Consider the following 16,314-nt stretch of genomic DNA (forward strand, 5'->3'; position numbering starts at 1 on the left):
TACTAAGGAAGTGCAAATCATAAACTTTTCATCACAAACTCTTTTTACAGTGGTAATATTCTTTAGGTTGTAGGTTTTACACTGGATGTTGTAAGTCATGACAAACATAGCAACTATGTAATATTATGTGAACAACTTACAATAATAATCAGCCACTCAAATTACACATACTGTCAGCAATATTTTGCTCATCTAGCTGACAGCTTTCACATAAGGCTAATCTGGTCAGTCTGTGCTATTTGGTTGATGTGATATGTAGAAAAGCATGAATCTTATTATGATATAAAATAAATATTATATAAACAACAATTAATATCTCTCTACTTGCAATAGACAGAGGTCAGATATCAATGAAGTTGTGTTTGTAGTTTTGTAAGTTTGAGATGAGATATTTTAACACTTGGTATGTTGCATTGTTTTGGAACTATTGATACAAATATAAATAATCATTATTTGACATCTGGAAGCATCAAGTAGGATGTAACTGCAGAAACAACTGGATGCATCACTTGGATGTAATGAGTTAAACAGATACAGCAAGGAGGTATGAGTGTTGGTCATGTTGTAAAATGGTCCCATTCAGATAACATATAATCAGTATATAAATTAATAGCCTAGTATAGACCTATGAATCTATGAACCTTAGGTTCTGACACAGAATGATCTTTCTACATGACTATCAATCAGATGATACTTGGGATAGGAAAGTTTAATGTGACACAGACTGAATTTATGTGAGAACCACTTCTTGATTTGTTGGTATCTATGGTAGAACCAAGAAAATGGAGAGCAGTTGATTCTGTATGAATCCACAATGGAGTGCTATGAGAAAGATCCCAATATCTACAGGCTGACTGGTCTAATTTCAAATGTAGGTCAAAACACTCTCCCTTTGATAGTCAAATGAGAAAAGTATTTTTATGCTTATGAAAATCATATCAGTCAGGCCATATTAGGATAGAATTACGAGAGCATAACATTGATTTAGCATGGCTGGAATTTGTTGAGTATTTTGACATAGTCCATCAGGACAAACAGAAACAATGATTTTTCTGCTACAGTGTAGTGAACACATGGCCAATTTTAGAGTCAGTGGGGCCCAGGAAGTCCCTGAGAATGAGGCTTCTTAAGATGCCTGAGAAAAAATATGCTTAGATAGCTGTGAATCTGTGAGATAATGTGTCATCTGAAGCTGTGAGTGTCTAAAGATATTCTGTGATCTATTTGTCTCATTTTTTAAAGATAATTATATAACTAATCTATTTACTGTGCGTGTTCAGATAAATTAAATGATGAGTTTAATATGCATAAATTACAGCTGCAACAGATGGTCAGTTTCATTCACAGACAGGCCCTGCACCAAACAGTTATAGACATTTTGCTGACTCTGGCTATCATGATATAAGAATGGCCATAGTAATGCATTCCAACTTTACATCACATAAGCAGATAGCAGTCCTTCCAACACTATCATTATCTAAAGCTATCCACAATAATGTATTTCAAACTTGTTCCACTCAGCTGCACAGTTGTTATAACATTATATTCCAATTAGCTTCACACAAATGTACATTAGACATGCAAACTAGAATAATTACTGTTTAACATGATCAAATGATAGCAGGATCAGTCAATTTCATTCACAGAGACAACTCTGAAATCAAGCAGTTATAGATATTTGTTGACTGTGTACACATTAGATCTTTAATTGTGATGAAAATAATGGCCACAGTAATGCATTTCACCCTTTCACACAGATGTCCTGTAAAGCCCAGTGCTACCTAATAATAACCATATTAATAGCTTTCAGCATTGTTTCACAGAAATATACAGTAGCCATAGTAAACTATTTCAACTTACTTCATGCAGATCCAGATTAGTCCTACAATGCCTTAAATCAATCAAATGTCAGCAGAGTGAGTCACTTTCATCTAAACAGTGGGCATAGTAAAGTTTTCCAACTTGTTTCGCATAAGTGCACATCAGTCCAGATTAATGCCTATTTACCTTAATTAAATGACATCAGGATCTCTTAATTTTATTCACAGACAGCCTTTGCAGCCTCAATTATAGTCACTTTTTGATAGCATAAATATCCACAATAATGTTTCCACTTTGCTTCACACAAATATACAGTATCCCAGCTAAACCTAACACCATCTAATAATGGTTACTGTAACATATGTGTAACATATTTCAACACACAGTAGTCAAAATATTTTTACTTAAATATAATTTGCTCTTTTTTCCCATTTCTTTTCCAGTTACTACTTTATATGTTGTAGGAATGTAAGACAGCCAAAGCTTACCCTGGTACTTGATTCCAGAACCACATCACCACAGCAATCTATTCAAATTTTGAAAACATGTTCTTATTTGCGTTTACAAAGTAACCACAAACTCAGGTAATTGAAAATAACATTAGTATAATCAATGTTTTTGCTGCTGTCCACTTCATGCTTCATTAAGAAGCACCATTTGTGCCTGCTAATAATTATTTGTTAGTTGCTTGGGGCCTCACAGAGGTTGGAAGTCCATGCAGTTGCCAAGTTTACACATCAACACTATCTCTGGGTGAATATCATGTGACATGATGTCTGAAAAAAGTCTTCGCAATAGGAGGCAAACCATGATGATAGATTGTATCAAGTTCGGGTAAAGTTATTAATGTATCTATTTTAAATTTGTTGACTGGATAAGTAGCTAGCCAGTTGAACTCATTTTGCTATGGCCTCAGCCATATGGAAAATTCAAACCTAGAGTAATAATATAAATGTACAATGTATAAATGCACAATTTTACAAACCCATTATACGTGCAAAGTTTTATAAAATATAATGTAAAAGAAATAGAAGACACACTTATAAATCAGTTGATAATAAGACTGATAATTTCAAAGTGACATAGCTTATGGAAGGTATTATAAATAGTCTCATTGACAGAATTAGTCTATAACTATACCTAAAACCCACTTGCATATACCGAAATAAGTATTTCTGTAGAAATCCACTCCTGAACCCTTCATATGACAGCAAATTCCTCCTCCACCTTCTTAGCTTACATATACTAATTCCATTGTCATGCAAGTGGGGAAAGGAGAAACTCTTCAAAAACAGTGCACAGAAACTGCACACAAACAGCTGTACCTCTGGGCCTAAGTCTCTAAGGTATGATCTGTGATCAAAACTGAATTCAGCCAGTTGTATTTGTAAAGTTAGAACCCAGTCAACTGGCTGTCATTCACATGTAGGTAAGATGGAATTCTAGTGCAGGGATGATGGCAATTGCAGCAATACAGACATGTAGACACACAGACATGCACACATGTGTGCACCTATACACACACACAGACACACACACACACACACACACACACACACACACACACACACACACACACACACACACACACACACACACAGAAAACCGTCCCCCCTGCTCATTGAATGGCCATACTGGCAGCATAAACATACATTGAAATGCAGCCATGATCACTCTGTCACTGAAAGCATGTTTATGAATCTGTTTGGTTTCCCTGTCTGTCTGCCAAGTACTGCAGACATGAGAGGTGAAAATCAGAAGACACCTAGTGTTTCCTAAGCACTTTAACATCTTTCTTTGATCTTTGGCTTATAATGTAACATTTCATGTTATGGGTGGTGAGGAAATATTCCACAAGTTACTCATCATCATCATCACTGTCTAAACTTCATTGCCATCTATCCAACCATGCCACCCCACAGGCAGGCAGGTAGAGGATGCATATATACCAGTTAACAAATGTTACTTGCTGTCTGTTCTGCTAAACATGGAAAACCTTTGTAACCTCTTTTCATATTTCAGTCTACAGACCTTTAATTCTACTTGAAAAGTATAGTTATAAGGGCTCAGAAACTTAAATGAATAAGGGTTTATCTGTATTTAAGAGTGGCACTGACTAAATTATTGAAACTTAATTTTAGAAGTGCTATGCATGGGAGTGATTGCTTCATCTATGCTACATATTCATGAGTTGACTAGTACAACAGAGGTGTGTGTCAACCACTGTAGTTGTCTGCACCCTGGATCTATAAATGTCAGGAAGCTGTGTGTTGATCATTCACCATAAATTCAGGAAATCGTTATTCACACTTTAGTGTGATGGCTATATTTCTTTGACTGCTATGTTTGTAATTTAAATATGGTGCTTATGGGGCCATATATTTTGGCAGCAAGTTTACAATCTATTGGCATATGAGGTGTTTGACTGCCATTATCCTTTATTGGACTTTTCTGATGCCTGTGTACTTTTTAGTGTTGGTGTTTCTAAATACTTTCACAGTGTGACTGTTTCTGAATATCTTTAGTGTGGTGCATATTATTTTGACTGGTAATCTATTCCGAAGTGATGACAATAACTGAATAATGTATCCATCCATTTTTTCTTTTATGCAAGCTAATTTTATTGGATCTTGTGTTGCTTGTGCTCATTGTACATTATTGGTGCAAATTTTAAAACAGAACTAGGAAAGACGCCATTTTATTCATTAAGCATCTTTCCAAAAAAATCTGTAGTATCTGTAGAACAGAGTAGGATCCTATAGTCTATGAGAAGTCTATCAGAATAAATACTGTTTTCCAGTTTTTAATCCCTTATATTTTCTTTAAGCATATCTGACGTTTTTCAAATTGCGTCATATGGCTTGTTTTTGTCTGCATAATGTGACATTATATTATATAACTATCTTGACAAATGATGCATAGAGAGGATCCAATGGCTTCCTGAGATCTAGTGGTTATATCTTTTAAGCATGAAATATACTACAGAGTAAGTCCTTCTGGTACTGGTTGCCAACACACTGATCAAAACTCAGTTGATTGTAACGATTCCCAGATCTTTTACTTCATTGTCTCCTTCTAGTTATTCACTAGTAATTTTATAATCAAGACTGTGTATTTGTTTCACAAAATTTAACAACATAGTATTAAATGGCATTTGAAAGGTGGCTACTGTCGCTGCACCATTTATTTTTGTTCTTACTCTCTTGAATTATTTATACATCATTCATATATGTAATTACCAGCCACAGTTTGCAGACATCTGCATATCTTGCTAACTATAATTGTTACCTGTATTCATATCTAAAAAAGAAACCAACAAGGAGTGATTATAAGGACTGCATTGGATATCTCATTATGCTTAGGCAGCCAAACTGTTATTCTTGTGTTTTGTGTTCTCCCTTTCAACTATTTTTCACCTGGTGCACAATATTAATGTCATCACTGAGCTAAACAATTTTATCTATAATGACTTTATGGGGATACTGTCGAATTGTTTTGCAAAATTTGTAAGATCTAGGTATATAGCATATGTGACCAATTCCTCATCAGTAGTAAGTCTCAAAACACATCAGATTTAAAAAATAGTCTGAGTCAAGTGATTTCATTTGTGCCTTTTGGAATAAGTCTAACTGCTGTCCATTATATATCTCGCTGGGTATTCTTTAGGTTATGTAGGAAACTGCAGAGAAAAGGGTCAAGTTCCATGAAATTAGTATTCTAAAGCTTTTGCATTGGTATGGATATAATTTTATTTGTACTGTTGAAGAGTTACACTAAGTGGACACGGGTACGATTCTTGCATTGTTGCATTCTATGATGTGGCTCAGAATCAGTCTATCTGGGTATCGCCAATTAAGTGAGGAGCAAATATTACTACACTACTTATCAAATGTTTACTATATTCACTACTATATAATTAAATAACACATTGTTGTTGTTGTCTTCGATTTTAGATTTTATCATACTTTCATAAGTTCAACAAGTTTGATCAGTGTAGAAAGTTCTTTCTGCATTTTTAAGCTGGATTTCTTTGTCTTTACCATCTCTTAGAATTCCTTCGTGAACCTTGGAGTTTCCCAATAAGTCTATGAGATAAGAAGGTGTCATCCTGTGTCTGATGACTCCCACTGTATCCATGATGAGTGACTATTACAAATAATTTTAGGTGCATATGCAAAAAAAACATGTTGAGTTTTCCTTTCAGCAAATCATACATGCATTGAGGCAACCATCTTATCTACTGGTACCAAGGTTGTTAGCTTGTCTACTGTAAACAGGGCAGTCACATTTCAGTATCTTTTGTCCCACTGACCCACAAAAGCAAAAATAACAGGTTTTGCATTACCGTGAATTTATTAAAGAACACTAAGCATGAAAACATTAACATCTGGCATTACTGACATTCCTGGCCACTACATGGCATCTCTTGCTTTTTCTTTACACTTTACTATTCCTTTGCAATGATTCATGTGTTCTTTCAAGTGGTTGTCTTCATGAGCACATTTTATTTCTTCCCTTAGTCATGATTGTTTGTTGAGGCCTTCATACGGTCAAAAAGTTGGAAAAAATGTCTAAAATGCATCTCAGAGTATCTAGATCCCTGTGGCCTATGGGGACTTGGCAGCCATCCAGACCCCCCAGCATAATTAACTTATTTCTCCCATTTATTAAAGTAAGACTTAACCACACCCCTGTGTCCCGCTCTGGACATCTAAAAAGGTGGTAACCCTAACTGGTACCAGCTCAAATTGTAAGGTCCCCAACTAGAAGCTTGCATGTATCCCCACACCAATCAAAGACACCCTCCAAAGGGCAAATACTAATTATCAGTTTATTTTCAAATATCACATTGTATGTAGATGTAAGACATCTGCATTTCAGTCAGATGTACAAGTTTTGGCTCCATCCCCAGTAGTGCAGTGACATTCCACATAATAAGGGTTACTTATTCTATCTATCCTGCTTCATTTTGCCACTTGAAGTTTATGAGACAACATCCCAACTCCATGCAGTTTTTTTGACTGAGATACCCGGAAGAGTATGGCTAGGAGGAATAAATTTTCTGATCTGAGCCTGAATGGTGAACTGCTACTGGGATAGCTGCTCTAGTCATATATCATTCATAATGAATACCATATTCAAGCACAAGGCACCTTAACTCAAAGGTAGATGATGACTGACATTGCAAGTTGTCATCAGACTTGAAGCTGTATGCTGTGAACACTTAACATTAAAAAAGATGTTGCACTATTAGCTGATCTCTGCTTAGTAATGAGACAGCTAAGATGGCAGCCAGACAGATCCAGGAAATCCAAACTCCTAGAAAGGATGTCTGAGAATAGAATGCCTAACAGATGCTTTAAGAGAGATCAGGTACATGGAGAGTCTGAAAGGATCCTATTCAAGACCTCAGGAGCTGTGGAGGCAGCAAAAGAGCTGTAACCAAATATATACAAAGCAACAACATTTCATGTAATAAGGTCATAATTATAACCCAATATAAAAACACATGAAGTTGGGCATTGCTTTAATAGTCATTCTAATAAAAAGCCTTCATAAGTAAAAAAAAAAGAAAAAAACAAAACAAAATTAATGCAGAAATTTAGTTATGACAGTTTGGAAAGCAATCTCTACTACTTTAACATAAGAAATATGTCTCAGAAATATACTAACTTAACCATACATAAGTATAGTAACTAATGTGTCTGATAGAAGAAGAAACACTGAATCAACCCCTTTCAGTGCTCAGTGGAATAAGTTCAAAATGAACTTATTAATTAATAAACTAAATGTCCTAGTCTGCCCTCCATAAACAGCAGAATACCCCAGATCAGCAAATCGTATTTCTTCAGTAAGGGTCCAACAATCCATAAATGATTCAAACTTCAAAATATCTTACAAAAATGAAAATAAACAATTGCTTTCCCCGTATCAGCCTCACTTAAGGTGGGGTGTAGGGTAAAACATGGTGTATACTCCATACTAAAGCACTGATTGCAAATAAGGACAGGCTTTATCATGATCGCCTATTCTTTCCAGCATAATCTGTCTTAAAACTTAAACAATTCAAACATTATTGCTTGTTTTGAATTATGCTTTTTCTGCTTAAAGTCAGCATTTTTTGACTGCTGTTAGTTGAAAATTGCTTTTATGCTGTTCATTAATACTCTGCCTTTGCAAAGCTAGAATGAATACTATTTGTATTTTCATATTGCTCTAAAATATTACAGAGCAAGTCCTTGAAAAACAAAAGTCCTGGACTTGGGAGTGAAAAACAAAGAACACCAAAAGAACTGAATGCAAAAAAAAAAAAAAAAAAAAATATATATATATATATATATATATATATATATATATATATATATATACCTGTTGCTATGACCTTGGAGTCAGAGCAGTAAAGCCCTGTTTACAAAGGGTCTTCTGCTTTTTACTTTTCCTGAATTAGAAATGTACCAGTTTTACTTCTGGCTTATGGCAGATCACATTTGGTTATAGGACGTTAGTTCACCGCCTTCTTTTTGTTTTGCATCCTTAATCTGCTCTTAGTGTGTACTTTGAGCATCTAGAACACCCTGAAACAACATTGTGTCGAATTATTTAGCAGTTCCTCTCTCTCCATGATATATGAAGCAAGTTATTCTGTGTTCTATCAGAGGAAGTTTATTGTGCAAGGAGACACAGGAATGTGTGCATGTCTGCTTGTATAAGGTATACTGCCTGTAGTCAGTAATCTATTCTTCATTGTTTTACCAAAAAAAAAAAAAAAAAAAAAGTGAAAAATGCATGATATAGTAGCAGTCTCTATAGGTAGTGTGAGAAAACGTGTCCCAGGTACATTATATTGCCACTGTGAATCATTACATCAGTTTGTCTCACTTAGTACTGCTATTTGAGCAAGTGACACGGTCATCTGTTAGACTGAAAAATTAATTCTATATTTTTGTTATAAGAAACATCCTTGGAATCCTGAGGTTTCCTTTCCTAAAATGTCAGTTTTATTTTTATGTAACTTATCTTACAAACTCCACTGATCTTCCTTAAAAAAATGTTGACATAAAGTGAAGCTTTTTACAGTTCCTCCCATGTGAAACACTCTCTGCCTGGCGTTCCTTTTTAATATCAGCTATGCAAAATTAACTCCTTTTCCACTGATGCCAGACTTAATTATGATTACCCTGCTCTTCTTAATGAGCTTATCTTTACTCAGCTAATTTTGCCAGTGCTTCTGCAGTATGTTACCATTTAAAGGTCACATCTGTTCTTGCCTTTAGCACTTAAAGTGTAATGTTTTCTTCTTTTTACAGGACCATTTTTTGTTAAATGTCCGTATGGCAGTTTTATCTTGTTCTCTGAATACCTAATACCTGTTGTATGAATTGTGTAATGACTGCAACTTCTAGGAAACTACAACATTTAACCTTTTAATAACTGGCTTTCCTTTAACATATGTGCATGACTTAAGGAGATATATTCATCAGTGCATTCTCCCAAGAGTTTCCACATAATTGTGGGATTTACACAGTTCTAGCTATGTTTTATACAAGAGGTCACTGAGGTAGACACACACTATTTTTTAATTCTAATTGATAAAATGAGAGTGGTACAGAGGCACGGTGAATAGTACCGCTGCCTCACAGCAACAGGGTCTCCAGTTCAGTTCTTTGTAGGGGTGCCTTCTGTGCTGAGCATGCATGCCCTCTTTTTGTCTGCATAGGATTTCTACAGGTGTTTAGTTTACTATCACCTCTAAAAGACATATATTAGGTCAACTGGTGATCTTCTAGACTGCCTGTAGCAGTTCATGTAGTGTATGAGTGAGTGTTGGTGTGCATTCTATGATAGGAAAACACCCTGTAGAGGGTGAGCTTTGATGCCTTGCATCTAATGGCTACTGGGAAAGCCTCCAGTGTTCCCATGGCCCTATAAAGAATAGGAAGAGTTTTTTCAAAAATGGATGGATATGTAAAATAAGCAGGCACCCCCTTGAAGTACTGTTTAGGTAACCCTCATTGCTGGAAGTTACTATGTTGTTTATTCTCGGCTGTCTTCTTTTAGTATAGTAACTTTATGCATTTGCATTGTGTCACTAGTAAATTGAGTATATAGTGTACTTTAGTGTCTGTGATATATGCACTTGCCGAGTGTATTACTAAAACTAGCTCCTACCCAAAACAATTAAACTGATATACAAATACATATACAAATGAATGCATCAGTATGCATAGACATCTTAACAAGAGAAGACTATGATACCATTTACTGACTCCAACAAAAGAAAGCCAAACTAACAGAACTGCACATTGAAATTAACCTATTTCGCATGTAAGGTAAAGCACAACAAAACAAATTAATCCAAACATAGACAAAGAACATAAAACAACAAATAAAACATAAGTCAAATAATTAAGTAAGTGAACGAGGGGCTATGGTCCTCTGAACACTTCTTAACTAAACATAAAATCTCCAGTAACCTGAAAAGTCCACCTAGATGAAAACACAAACTGGAAGAAATATTATACCCAACAGTTAGACTGACTACAATTTCCTCTGCCTTCAGGTAGTCAAAACTATTGCAACTGAAGTTTAAACTTCCTCATGAAACAAATGATTGAAATCTGTCTTAAATTACAACTGTTATATGTCATAAATGAAGAAAAAACTTATTACATTGCATTTGCATGGAGCATCACAGTGAAGCAGAGGTTTATATTGCTAGCACATATTACTTGGTTCCCAGTTTGGGTCTTGGCTGGGTTACCTTTTCTGCAGAGTCGGCATGTCTTCCTTTTGTTAGGATGTTTTTTTTCCAGGCAGAAGACAGTCTTTTAACTGTGATTTACAAAATAAATGAAATCCAGCACCAAGGAGTAGTTGCAAAAATAGTGTTTTATTCCAAACCCTCAGAGACCCAAAACAAAAGATTTTGTCAGATGGCTTTGTCAGTTAAACTACAGACACATCTCCGTGCTTAAGTAACATCATTGTGTCATGTCGTTACTAAATGTGAATACATATTAAAAGATATATATGATGTCTGTATTCAGCCTGTAAATGTACTTATTCTGTCAGGCACAGTTGCATGACTGCATTGGTACATTTCCATTGTGACTTTACTGCAGTAATTTAAGTCACAGTGAGTTTCACTGCAGTGTACTGTATTTTGTGAGCTGACTGTGCACATTTTAGGGGTTTTCCCCCTTTCTTCACTGTAGTGCAACAATGGAGTTGGTATATGTAATTTCAGGGTGGGTGGGGACTTGCCTCCCTGCAAAAAAAATATTTTTGTGTGTATTTTATGTTTTTTTTTGGTTCATCATTTTTGGCATATGATTTAAGAAGAACAGTAAGCCGAAAAACTGTGCTTCACATTTGCATAGTGAAACCCATTCTGTAATTTATAGCAGACCGATATTTCTGCTAAGGAAATAATGTTGTGACTTTGTAGCTTATGAATTAATAGAAAAACAGACACATATAAGTAATATTGAGAGTAAAATAATTTTATTTCCAATGTTTTGGTTACTGTGGTGCTCAAATGAATTCATTACAACCATATATAATATTCAAACACTGATTAAATAATCAAAAATATACAGAAATAGTAACAGTATATGAGTATACATAATATTCTAAATAAAATATACAAGGTGAATCAAAAATGCTCATTTAGCCCCAGGGTAAAAGGTGCTCCCATGATCACTCTCCAGAGACAGTGCCTTCCGTCTAATATATTGTGACATCCGTTCTTACTAAGCTCCACAGAGCTACAGATGTTTATCTCAACATCTGTTCCTATGATTAAAATGCATCACCCTCCTTTCTACACTTTTATTGCACAGATTTTCTTTGATTCTAAACTGAAGGGGTGAGGAGTGTATCTAATATAAAAGGAACCTTATACATGTTGTAATAAATAAATTACCCATTCGGTACTAGATGTTATTTAATTGTCTGTTCTCATAACGTTTTTCATGTTCTCTGTAAAAATAAAAAAAAAAAAACCCTCATTTCAGGTATTGTGATAATCTCCATAAAATAGGAGACATTTTGCCTCTCCTGAGTCTACAATCCTTAAGTAGAATAGAACCTGAAGTTCTATATTCCCAACAGTTTGTCTTTCGGCTTTTCTTGGTAAGGGGTCGCCACAGCGGAACTCCGGTCCGCTAATGATTGGCAGTAGAGTTTTACGAAACGCCGAGGTGCCAGCTCGACGCTCAACCTTCAACGAAGGCACGCCCATTTACGCACGCATGTCTTTCGAATGCTACCCAACCTCGGGGAGGACATGTAGACTCCACACAGAAGGCACTCCCAAGCCCAGCCGTGAATCGAACGGGAGAACCTCTTGCTGTGAGGTAACAACGCTAGTGCAGTACCACCGTGGCAATTCTATATTACACTCAAATTCAGCCTTATTGCTTTTAAACATTCTACTTTAAAACTTGGATATAAAATTTATAAAAATACGTTTTAAATCAAGTTGACAGTCACAGATTAGTAGTGAATAAACATGCAGTTTGGTCTGACACCTTGGGGGTTTGTGGGGATTATAGGTGTGCTGTTCAATACAACACAGGGAAGGGAACATATACCCAGCAGGGTATGGTGGGTAGGTGAGGAAAAGACTGTTCCTCATAGAATCAAGTTGCACATTAGATGATAAGCACATATTATGAAGCAGCCTGGAGAAGAACTGGAATTCATTTTAACTAAAATATGTCCTTCAAACACCTTTGTTACTATTTCAGACCCTATATTAGCTCTCCTTTTCAGAACCAATTCATTATAGGAGTCAAAGTGCTCCATTTTTAATAAGATCTTTTGTTAGTGTTAATTTTAGGAGTGAAATAGTTATGGAAAGGAATGCTATTAGGAGATGCAAGGTGTAAAGCTGAGATAACCACCTATCATATATTGTTATGAACTAAATGCTGCTGGACATTAAAGACTTAACTGTTATTTTGGATAATGACAATGCAGGCACCATAAAACTATGCATTGTGTTCACCCTTACTGTGGTTTTTAAAACTCCCTTCATTCTAGATTCAGTACTGATTGGCTATAGTTCAGATTTAGGAACTCATCCTCTATCCCTGTACTAAATCAGCATCTAAATTTCTAATGATCTGAAAGGTAACAAAAAGAGGTGGAAGGGTGATGCAACAATGCAATGGGGATAACCTGTCTAATGATTGCAAACAATTTTTGAGAACAGGCTTATGTATTGTAAGATTCACATATTTATTGGCACAGAAATGTATAACGTATCTATCTAAGATAGTGGGCATGCGTGCACGTGAGTGTGTTAGTCGGAAGTCTAGTTCCACACTCAACCAGCCCATAATACTAGAAAAGAACAAAGAGTGGAGGGAATCATTGTAACAGCATAAGGAAACACTATTTCAGTATAGGAGACACAAAGTTGATGTGAATACACTGCATACTATATAAACATTATGAGAAAGTGAAACAAGAAATATTAAGGCACATCTTCCAGCCTAATGTCACTCTGTCTTAAGTCTGCCATAACATTTCTACAGGATCTATTGTACTCTAGCTTGGTTAATGTCTATGTCCCAGAGCTAAACTGAGATATCTCACCTTGGTTTATCCTACAGTCTCTTGGCAGGTTCAGTCTGAGGGGGAGAAACAGGTTCAGACATATATTTTTTGAAGTTAAATAAAGATGTAATATCTAAGGAACATAATTAATGGCTAGTCAATGGATAATGAAGTGCATTCATCATGACCTCTCTGACTTTAGAAATGGGGAGACAGATGACCCAGGAACAGGAAATTTAAGAATGTGTACTCAGGAATAGTGGCCTATTTCAGAACAACCTGGCAGAAATAACTTAATCCAGAAGCACATTCAGAGTACCCCTAGTAAAACGGTACATTTGAAAACATATCACATACCAGAATCCAAATGTCAAGCAGTTAAGGAAGAAATACAGAAAATGTTTAAGCTTAGGGCTCATAAAGTAATCACAGAGAGTGGAATATTCCCTTTGTACTAATTTCTAACCCTCATGGAACTAAACTATTTTAGAAACATGTTTCTACCATTAAACTATATTATAATTTATTAATAAATTACGTATGCTTGCTGAGTTCACTGCATAACCCTGTATAAAATGTATCTGAGGAAATAAACCTCAGCTTTACACAATTACCGAATGTTAGAGGTATGTTCCATTGTCTCCGAACTAATTAACTAAGAAAATAACTGAGCATGACTTGTCTATACACCTCCAGCTGCAAAATGATGCTAATTCAGCTAAATGGTGGGAAAAGTGTAATAGAATTTAAATGTTACTTAAGTGCAGTTACAGAATAATTAAAGCATTCATTATTAACATATTTCAGTGAATGAATAAGTGAGGCCATAGAACAGAAGCCTAGACATGTGTTATTAGGGTAATCACTTGCTTTGATCAGTAAGTTACTATTAATTCGTTAATAGTGTTACTCCAACTTCACCTGCATTGCAAGCATTTTACTTTTTAAACACCTTTATTGAATTATTACTTGTGGCATGGGCAAATTTACATTTATATAAAAGTAATCAAATTGTATTAACAAGTTCACATTTACAAACATTATACTTCACATATATTGCTATATATCATACATCCCAAGCAACATTACATAAATTATTCAATTCCGGCCCTTTTTTTAAACATGAAACATCTTTATTAAACTATCACTTATGACATAGGCAATCATACATTAATATAAATGAAAACAAAGCACACCAACACAATAGTTCCAGACACATTGTTAATTTCTGGTAAGTTAAGCAATCAGTCATGTATACTGTTCTACATATAAAAGGCATTTTACATTACATTTAAGAGCATCATTAGAAATAAATAAGCCCAACAGATAAGCACCTTTTTATTTGTAAATGCTTTACAAAGTATGTACATATACTATAAATAAAAGATTTCTAAACTTAAAAAAATGAAATAGCATCCACTTCTCATTTGATGATAATTTAAGGTAAATAGTTCTTTCACTTGGATGATTATTATATAACTTCCACAGGAAAAGTTAAATGGAAGCTGTATATGTATAAATACTTGCAAAAGCACATAATGTGATGTGAGTTGTGTGTTGATACATAACCTGCTAACTATATTCTAAAACACAATGTATGTTTTACTCCTGGTCTTTCTGTTATCAGAACATAGCCCATGTCTCAAACTGTGTTATTGTACAGGTTTGACAGTGGTACGCTTAAATGCACATGCAACTAACTGCTGCTGTTCTTCAAAAGATATAAGTAATATTTGGTTTTATCTAGGGAATGCATAAGGTTGGACAGCTAATCCATGCAGTTGTACTCCTCTCTGTATTTTACCATACCTTATTAATATTAGAGGCACACTTTCCACATCTGGATCTTGACTGCAGTGTTAAATAGGCAACAGTACTTAGATTGTAGCCAGCCTTTTTGGGTTCAGGAGACATAACAGTTCTTTGTTTTATGCCACATCTATGGGGCTGTCTTCCTGCTTCTTGCAAATTTATGGGGTCCAAGATGATGGGCGCAACAACAATCAAAGCAGATGATGTAAAGGCCCTGAAGACAAGTATAGGTACAGTCACCTCTTTGCTCTAGACAGTCATACAGGATGCACAGCAAATTAAATCAGTGTTGGGAAGCCATGAGCAGAAGGTGGTTCAATCAAGAAAAAAACTATTACACAGAACCAGACTGAGGTGGGATAACTGGGAAACACAGCAGCTTGTTACCCACAAGACATACAAGATGTCCAGGACTTCTGTATTAAGCTCAAAAATATTCTATAAGACATTCAGAAATGGACTAGTAGCAGCAACCTAAAGTTAAATAGGCCCCCCAGAGGAGAACTGAAGGAGAATAACCAGTAAGGTTTATTACTGTAGAGCTGGAGAAATTTCTGGGTAGCAACAATAACTTGATCATTGGAAGGGTACACAGAATCAACCCGCAAGTAAGAAACATTAATGTACTCAGACATCTTATTATACAATGTCTTTACAATGACAGAAATTATTTTAAAGGAAATTAGAGAATCTGAGGGGCTTTCTTGTTATATGAGACCACAAAATAAGGGTGACATAAGACTACAGAACTTCCCTATATCTTAAAAGGAAAGCATTTTTACCCACAATATGGCAATGCATGGAGCTTGGTCTTTCAATGCAGCTAATATTTCCTACTGTTGTTTGAGCACAAATTCAAGGTCATAATTATTTGTTTTATATGCAGCTGAAGCAGAAACAATCATTGAAAACATGGTAAACATAACAGTGAAGAAGTTATTTGCTAGTCCCAAAAGTCCAGTGTACATGGAACATAAAGAGAGAGAGAGAAGTTGGTATTATCTTCCCCAATTAAGTCACCCTTAAGTAAGAAGGGCAGGGAGCTTACAGGCAAGGTCCCCACTTTTCAGTCTTAGAAAATTGCATAGGGCTTCCCACTTATAATTGCGTTGCACT

Source organism: Protopterus annectens, chromosome 15.part0, assembly GCF_019279795.1.
Source record: "Protopterus annectens isolate FY-2018-M chromosome 15.part0, PAN1.0, whole genome shotgun sequence".
NCBI lineage: Eukaryota > Metazoa > Chordata > Ceratodontiformes > Protopteridae > Protopterus > Protopterus annectens.